General features: G+C 32.8%; 1 pseudogene; it reads right to left on the bottom strand.

The window, feature by feature from the left end:
• Positions 1-1,123: 1,123 nt before the first annotated feature.
• Positions 1,124-9,698, bottom strand: LOC121392603 (annotated as a pseudogene).
• Between the last annotated feature and the right edge of the window lie 610 nt (positions 9,699-10,308).

Genomic DNA, 10,308 nt, shown 5'->3' with positions numbered 1-10,308 from the left:
AGAGTGAAGCTACAACAAGGAGGTGGACATTCTCCAGTAATTTCTGGTATTATCCACTGACCTGAAATACAAACAGTTATAAAATTGTACTTGATATATAATGTATTAATAACATGATATATTGATCTTCTTACCACTGGATAACTGATAATAGTGGTGTTCATTAGTATAAACATTATTACCATAAGCATCACTATACTGAGCACCAGATTGTGGAGAGGTAGGACGTGGACCAATACCACCAACTACCAGTAGATAATCCACTTCATTGAATGTAAGTGATATCATCCCACAGTGTGACTTCATCATTGGACCCATACTTGGATTAGTTGGGAACAGTTCATTCCATGTAAGTGAATCTGTTATTAATGAGTTGACACTATTGTGACGACACTGGTCATGATTACAACGTCCTCCAAAATAGTAGATCCTGTTACTGATAACAGTAGAGGCATAGCCCCAGACACCCAGTGGAGGTTTTCCATTAGTAGGTCGTTGTTCCCATTTACCAGTTGGTAAGTGAAATACCTCAATAACAGAGGTCATCTTCCGTTTGACTTCATTATCATGTACTCTAGGGAGACCATCTATATTACCACCCCACATGTAGAGGTAGTCACCACTATATGTGTGGAGTGACCATACCTCTTTGTAGGTACATAATAATCTGTAGAACATGACACACACACACACATAACAATAGATAACTATTATAATAATGTAGTCAAACCTGATCTAGACGTAGCCAGCTTTCTTTCAAAATAGACACGCCCTTAATAATGAGTTCTCAGTTATTTAATTGAGGACAACTCTCTACTTACAAGTTCCATCATAAAACAAGTAATCTTAGACTATACAAGTTATTTTATTTATTATAATTTATTCCATTCAGATGTATTAGTGTGTGTTAATACAGTATACAGTTAATGATACATAAAATATTAATGTTATAATATGTTCTTAAGACTGTACTGTATCAGGTAGACCTGACTTGTCTAAATCACTGAAATAAGGATGTTGTAATAGCAGTCTTTGCTGACATTCTCTTCCAGGATTATAAACCAACATTTGCTGATATTAAAGACACTAGAATTAAAAAGGATCATTGAACAATAACTTACCATTAACAGGTCACAACCTGCTGCATCAAGTCGAGGACAAATTCTTTTATTGTCTTTCCAATCCATTTAGGGAAATTTGGTTTAAACTTTGGTATTTTAGTTACATTAGGCCATGTTGTATCATTAGGTGTACCCAAAATCCTACAGTGGAACTAGTTAAACCAGTTTATAAAAACCTGTTTGATAAACCTGAAAAGGAAGAGTTGATCAATTTCAGAGTCTCCTTGAAATAGAGGTTTTTTATTAGACATTTCAGCAAATATACAAGCTATACTCCATACATCTATATAACTACTATAAGGGTTATGGTCATTGTAGATGGTGATTGGTCATAGTTCATCCATTTATCCATACAATACATCCATTCATTTATATGTTTGTCCATTAAACCATTTATCATTCCATGTTCATTTGTCAAATCTATGTATCCTCATCTATCAAACTATGTATCCATTATTACTGTGATCTTACCCATTATACTAATACTGGATCAATATACTGTCCAGATGGAATAGTATGTATTCTTTAACTAATGAATTCAAAAACAAGATAGACCTTAGAATCTTGATGAATTATCTCATCCAGTTTGCATGTAGAGAGAGAGAGAGAGAGAGAGAGAGAGAGAGAGAGAGAGAGGAGAAAGAGAAAGAGGGAGAGAGGTACACCTTCTTCCTCACTCTCAAGCCGTATTTTCTTCAAGGCCACAAACTTACCAGTAGCTTTACGTCTAGCCTTTAAAACAAGGTAGAAATATAGCGTGAAAGAAGATTTACCTTGTAAACGATGCCATAAGTCCTTTCTCCAATCTTTTCAATCTTTGTATAATCATCTATAGACATGACTGCTCTTTTTAAATAGTTTCTTCTCTAAGACTTGGCCTGCTCAGGTAAGTACTGGTGCTTCTTCTTTGAATTTCTGCTGACTGATGTAATACTTCTTAAGTCGACCCTCTAAACTGTGAATCTAATGACAAGGATAATAACACTAACCCCTATGATTAAGAGTTAATTAAATACCTTAGCATTAGCTAATTCTAGTTGATGTGAAGTGCTTTCTACTTCAGAGACAAGACGCTGTCCTTGTTTATACTAACTTTGTGTTCTCTTCTCTCAAACTTGTCATCTTATCCTGTACTGTGTTAGAGGTAGGTAGCAACTATACAGGAGGAGAGAATAAGGTCACATGACAATGACATCATCACTCACCAATGAACTAGTAGTTCGTGGACTAGACTGTCTTGGGACAACACCTCTAGTAACAGAACCTACTGGAGGTGAGAGATATGTCACAGACAGAGGTGAGGTGGTCTTGTCCATGAGTAATGACTACAACTGGAACTTTTATAAACTAGAAAGAATATTTAAATTTATAGAATAGATTTGTATATAGTTCATTATTAGATACAATTTATTAATATTTTATTAAATATATTACCAATTATAGTATTGTATAAACAATGTACTTACCAGTTCACAATAGCCAGGAGTAGGCTACCACACCACACAGTACATAAAGAGTTAAAAATATCTAGGGGTGTGGTCTTAGTTAGGTGGGGCTGAAATGGAAGAACATCAGTTCTTTAGAGATAGATTGTGTTCACTGACTCCTAATGGACGACCAGCTAAGAGACCTCAAAGGATTGTCTTAAAACTGACTCGGTAAGTGAGAGAGAAGGTTTCTGTAGAGATGAGGTAGTCATTGTAGTGTAGACCATAGTTAGTTTCACAACAACAAGGACAACATCTTTATTACAAACTAACTTGGACAAGAAATGATAAAAATTCCAGCGCAGTTCTTTATATACTTCAAGCCCTCGACCAATCAGATTTGACTATTTGTCCGCTAGCAATCTTTAAATAACAACAATTCGCGCTTTTATTTATTAGCAGTAAAATTAATAGATTCAATTAATTAGATCATTGTTAATAATATTCTCTATAGTAACCTCAACTCCTCCACTTTTTATACTATTGAAAAACCAAAGACATCTCATTGTATTGGTAAGTAATATAGTGAAAAGTCTTGAGAGGATTATAATTTCAGGTTTAAGACAATGTTTGGTCTCACGGCCACCTCTTTCTCTGGAACAAATAGCAACACCTTCTCCCTGTACCTATGATGTCCGACCATCTTCTTTAAGTAGTAAAGGTCCATTATGTTGGATATCAACCCATCATATTAACAGTATGTCCTTTATTACTATGTTTAAATTGATAATGTTGTCATGGTAACAGGTAAACCCCCTCCAATTACGACCACAAATTTATGGATTTATCAAACTAATCAGGACAGGGAACAAGTAATTTTTATATAATTTTGTTTATAATTTTATTAAATCTATTTAATTTTAGATACTACTCCATGTTCCTATAATATACCTAATATAATTGGACGTCAATCTTTAACTACAAGGACAGCACCATCTTATTCTATGAGAATTAAAACAACTCTACCTCTTGGTAATAAAAATTGGAATAAATTATAAGTCTGAAGTTCAGGACACTTGTTCTAGGCCCATACTAATAATACTTTAATGACCTTTATATTGAGGACACACCTCTACTAATGACATTGTCCTAAAGAAGTACAGTGTGACAGTCTGAGATCACCATATTTTAATACTGATCCTATCACTAAACCTTAAACATTAAGTATGTGGCTTAAGGTTCAGACTGTCACACTAGACTTCCATAGTGTCCATTATAGAGATGTTCCATTTAAGTATGATCTTATATCTTCTAATAGGCTCAACTATTCAACCAGCTCCTAACAGTTATAACACACTAGAGGCCACTAATATTACACTGACATCTTATCCTTCTTACACTATATCACATTTACCATCTCACAACAAAAGATCAAGTCAGCATTATCTTTAACAACTATAATATTAATGTTCTATTTAACAGAATCTACTCCAGGACCAGCTCACTATCATCCTAATATAGACATCTGTACATTAAGAAGTCCAGCATATACTATATAAATAACATTATATTTATATTGTTAATATAACTGTATGTCAGTCAACATTTGAGATAAAACTTTCTCTATGAACACTCTCTCTATATATATATAGTCTAGCATTGCCTTCTCTAAGTGAAAGGGCAGAAATGTCAGTTATAATTCATACATTCACTTCTCTGCAAAATTTCCATATATGGTAATATTATTATAATAATCACACATAGTACAATAACTAAACTAACTATTATAATAACCTTACTACTAAAATTATAACACACACTAGTATACTATTAAATGGTTTCATTTGAAGTATGTAGGATCTCTGACATTGTCGGACGTTCTCTACGATTCTCTTTCAAAACATCGTTCAATAAGAGCTTTAAACATTGGTCGTCTAATACTGTTAATATGAAGTTGTCTCTGAGCTACCTCAGGAATACGACAGATCATCATTTCAATCAAGACAACACCATAACTGTAAACATCCATTGCAGGAGAATGGTCTCTTGGTACACCAGCTTCTGGAGCAGAATAAACTGGATTACCTGGATTGACTGTACAACCAATCATTGGTTGAAGATTAGCTGAACCATAGTCTGATACCTTGGCTCTCCAACTGCAACAATTAACTGCAGAAGGACATTAGCAGTGCTGACATCTCTATGTAGTATAGGGTCTGGTTTAAAGAGGTGGAGATAGTTGAGACCACAGGCTATATCTTGACTGATAGCTAAAACAGCATGATAGGGTAGAGGAGCAGTTTCTAGCTCTTTGCGAAGACTAGTTGGCATTAGTTCTGAGAAGATGATAGGAGTACCCACTCGAGTGGCTCCTATGAACTGAAGGAGATTAGGATGACGTACTCGAGCAGCAATCTCCATTTCTCTTGTAAAAACTGATATGTTATATGGTGACAGGATAACTTCATAAAGACATTTGGCAGCTACTCTAAGGCCCCGAAATTTGGCCACCTTGACTTCTCCCCCAACCTCCTTTCCCAAGAATTCGTCAGTCATCTCAATCTCCTCCTTCCTCACTACCCAGTGAGACTGTTTTGTAACTTTTGAACTTGTTGTTGAGAGTAGCATTAGCTTGTTGTGTTTGTTGAAGAGCAGTAGTTGCAGAGGTTGTTGACGAGTCCTGTTCAAATTATCATGTTGTTGACGAAATCATTATCACACTCTTGACGTAGTACTCTTTCTCTCTCTTGACTATCTTGTAACTGTTGTTGAAGTATAGCTTGTTTTGTTGTTTTTGAAGTTCTTGACATAGTTGATGTAGTTGTCTTTCTTTTGTTTGAAGGTCCTCTTGAAGAGCTCTTGTCATATCTATCTGCTGTTGTTTGGTATCTTGTAGCTCTTTGTTGGTAACTTCAAGTGTGTGTGTTAAACGTTGAATTTTTCTATCTTTCTCTTGTAATTCTTGACGTGACGAATGAAGATGAAGGTTGAAGACGTGTAGGAGATTGGACAGTAAGTTGAGGTTGTCCATGTCTCTTCTGCTGTAGCTTAAGTTGATATTCTTCAGTAGATGTCAGGTTAGTTATTACATCTCCTACAGTCCACTGGTCATCATTACATACTACAGTGAGAGATATAGTATGTTACAATAGTATTGAGTTATGAGACTAGTTTGTAATATAAACAGTTAATGTGTCAATACTCCTATATCATACTGTGATAATATGATAATGTGTGTGTGTACTATATAACAAATACTATCATCAATAGACAGTACTTACTAAGTTCTATCACTGTAGTATCATTGAGTTTACCATCATAGTATCCTCCAAATTGTATTACCCATACAGTGGTAGGTGACATTTTCCATAATGAGAGGGAGTGGCTCACATCTATTAGTCACTGAATCTGGTATATTGAGCTATAAGATGGAATATAGTGTACTATATGACATTATAATAATGATGTTATGATATTACTACAAAACTAGTCATTATATATGTAACATCAGTGGATACATGTACTCTAGTAACAGACTATAACTTTGTATGAACTGGTAGAGTTGACATGTTACAATACTTTAAAACATGAACATAAGTACTTATGTACAGTCTTTAATAACTGAATTATAACTATAAACAAATCAGATATATCAATAGACTATAATATCATAAATGTTAACATACTATAGTGTCAGGACTACAGGTATAAAACCAGGTCATAAAAACAACAACTATTATTAATTATAAATTTTCTATAGATGAGGGTTTTTTTTCAGAGGTCAAAGTTCAAATAGTCACACTTTATTATATCTCCTCATATTGTAGATCATAGAAATTAATTCACTTTGTATTAGTGTTAGGTCACATGATAACTAGTAACTAACCTTTGTCCATGTCTTTGTATCAATGTTAAATAACCAGCTGTCAGCAATACTAATAGTACTGAAGAATTCATAATCCCACCCACATCATCACATGTAGGTCACTGATAATAGTGGTAGCATGATCACACTACTCTGAGGCCAATTCACTGATTTGTGAAGTGGTTCACTTATCTTCTCCCAGTGCTGGGTAGATAATATTCAAGTTAACATATTATACAATTAACATAGCAGTAATTAATACTGTATACTGGGAAATGTTTAAGAATATTCTTCATTTTATAGTTTATGTGGATTTTAATTTAGTTACAATATTTCCTTTAATAAGACCTGGGACATCTATTTTAATATTGAACAACAATAGGGAAATTTACTATTTGAGGCCACTATTTAAAATATATTGTGAATTATTAAAGTTTCTGGAGTTAGAAGTGATTCTGAACATTCCTGATAAACAAATAGCTTTAAACTTTGTGTATCAGTTAGTAAATGATAGATCAAGCATTGACAGAAAATTTTAAACAAATATTACCTCATTGTGAACTCATTTGTTTAAGGACTTATGAAACTACAGTTATTTCCTGACTGAATAAACATTTTTAAAAAATAAAAATTATCTTTTTGTGTTTTTCACTTAACAGAACAACTTAATATTAATTAATATAATATTATACATATTATCATTATATATATAATATTAATATTAATAATCAATTATAAATTATCAATAGACAATTTTGTTAAGCAGTCATTGTATCATTTATTCAAGCTCATCATCAATTTCACTGATATACAAAAAGGGAGGCTACTATTCAAGAGTGACATTTAGTCAATGAAATATGGTATCACTATATAGTTGACTAAAGGAATGTTTCAGTTATCAATATAACCTCTAAGTTGATTAAAGAAATATTAACAAACAATAAATCACTTGTTTATTAATAAAACAGTTCCTAATAATAATATATAAAGACATTATATACTATAAATTTAGTTCATTTAACAATATCAAACTTTAAACTTGATTACTCCACACTATTATACAGTAACTAAATACTTTAACTTAATACATATTGTACTCACCACTGCAGTCTTTGTACACTGAGCAATATACACAGTGTTACTATAACCATTAGGAGTAAGACTACCAAATAACAGAGCTCTGTTATTAGGTAGTGATGTAAGAGTGAACCTGACTACAAGGCGGTGGACATTCTCCAGTATTTCGGTATTATCCACTGACCTGAAATACAAACAGTTATAAAATTGTACCTGATATATAATGTATTGATAACATGATATATTGATTTCTTACCACTGGATAACTGATAATAGTGGTGTTCATTAGTACGAACATACACTATACTTATTACTATACTGAGCACGAGATTGTGGAGAGGTAGGACGTGGACCAATACCACCAACTACCAGTAGATAATCCACTTTATTGAATGCAAGTGATATCATTCCACAGTGTGACTTCATCATTGGACCCATACTTGGATTAGTTGGGAACAGTTCATTCCATGTAAGTGAATCTGTTATTAATGAGTTGAGACTATTGTGACGACACTGGCCATGATTACAATAGCCTCCAAAAATAGTAGATCCTGTTACTGATAACAATAGAGGCATAGCCATAGACACCAAATGGAGGTTTTCCATTAGTAGGTCCGTTGTTCCCATCTACCAGTTGGTAAATGAAATACCTCAATAACAGAGGTCATCTTCCGTTTGACTTCATTATCATGTACCATAGGGAGACCATATATATCACCACCCACATGTAAAGGTAGTCACCCACTATGTGTGGGAGTGATCATACCTCTTTGTAGGTACATAATAATCTGTAGAACATGACACACATACACATAACAATAGATAACTATTATAATAATGTAGTCAAACCTGATCTAGATGTAGCCATCTTTTTCTTTTCAATATAGACACACCCTTATTAATGAGCTCTCAGTTATTAAAACAAGTACCACATCTTATAGACTATACAAGTTATCTTAGACTTACAAGTTATTTATTTTATTATAATTATTCCATTCAGATGTATTAGTGTGTTTTAATACAGTATACAGTTAATGATACATAAAATATTAATGTTATAATATGTTCTTAAGACTGTACTGTATCAGGTAGACCTGACTTGTCTAAATCACTGAAATAAGGATGTTGCATAGCAGTCTTTGCTGACATTCTCTTCCCAGGATTATAAACCAACATTTGCTGATATTAAAGACACTAGAATTAAAAAGGATCATTGAACAATAACTTACCATTAAACAGGTCACAACCTGCTGCATCAAGTCGAGGACAAACTTCTTTATTGTCTTTCCAATCCATTTAGGGAAATTTGGTTTAAAATTTGATAGTTCAGTTACATTAGGTCATGTTGTATCATTAAGTGTACCCAAAATCCTACAGTGGAACTAGTTAAAACCAGTTTATAAAACCTGTTTGATAAACCTGAAAATTGGAAGAGTTGATCAATTTCAGAGTCTCCTTGAAACAGAGGGTTTTTTATTAGACATTTCAGTAAATATACAAGCTATACTCCATACATCAATGGGACAAGAATATCGTGCTGAACCAAGTAAGACTTCAGGGGCCCTGTACCACAGTGTTACTACCTGTGTAATTTCAAAATGGGTCAGTACAAGAGAGAGAGACTGATACCTCAATGGGGTATATGCACTGACTGGTATAGCAAAGGCTCGTCCAGTCCAAATCAGCCAGTTTAATAGCTCCTTTAGCATCAATTAAACAGATTTTGTGGTTTTAAGTCACGATGAATAATACAGCAACATTGACAGAAAACTGTACCTTAGAGGATCTGATAACCTATTAATATAATAGAAGATAATGAAGTAAATATAATATTATTAACAATAGAACATTCTACAATAAATATAAACTACTATAATGTATGGTCATTGTAGATTGGTCATCTGTATGTTACTTTCATATATCCATTCATTTATATGTTTGGTCATTAATATATTTAATCTATTGATCCAGTATCTATTTGTCAATCCATGTATCCATTTTATAAAACCATGTATCCATTATTACTGTGACCATTACCTTTAATAATACTGGATCCAATATACTGTCCAGATGGAATAGTGTCAGATATTTCTTTAAATCCATACTCATGAATTCAAAAACAAGATAGAACTTAGAATCTTGATGAATTATCTCCTCAAGTTGTATGAGAGAGAGAGAGAGGGGAGAGTTGACATTATTTATAGTCATTCTATTAGTGTAAGTGAATCACATTCCATTCACTTCACAATAGACACTTCACTTACATCACAATATTAGGATGTTTGAACTTCCTTCAATATCAAAATCTCTCGTAAATATAATTGTTTAGTATCTAATGTTTTAATACGACCTAATTCACTAAGAAAGAATATATTATATTAGTAAAATAATATCTACATTTTATTATGACATACATAACAAAACAATTACTGCTAATGTTAATTTTTGTATTAACATTATTTTTGTCTGCAATTTTTATAGATTCAATTATCACTGATATCCACAACATTGACACATTTCTTTCTAATCACTGGAATGGGTTCAAGATCAAGTCCGACATTGTTTGGTCAAGGGCCCACAAAGAGAACATAAACTTTTAAACTTTACCTTCAAAATCTAACATAATTTTTTTAAACGTTTTGGTCAAATTATCCCAGCTAGTGTTCCTTAAATATTTGGTTATGAATATATGTATTAGTTTATATAGTTATGTAATAATGTCTTTATTTGATGAACGTTGATATTCAAAAGTTAAAAAAAAAGCAAATTAAATTCATAAAAACAATGAGCATTACTATATCTTAAGTGAATTTCTCAA

Source organism: Gigantopelta aegis, unplaced genomic scaffold, assembly GCF_016097555.1.
Source record: "Gigantopelta aegis isolate Gae_Host unplaced genomic scaffold, Gae_host_genome ctg4165_pilon_pilon, whole genome shotgun sequence".
Taxonomy (NCBI): domain Eukaryota; kingdom Metazoa; phylum Mollusca; class Gastropoda; order Neomphalida; family Peltospiridae; genus Gigantopelta; species Gigantopelta aegis.
Note: the sequence above shows the minus strand (reverse complement) of the source record. Positions and strands in the feature narration are given on the sequence as shown.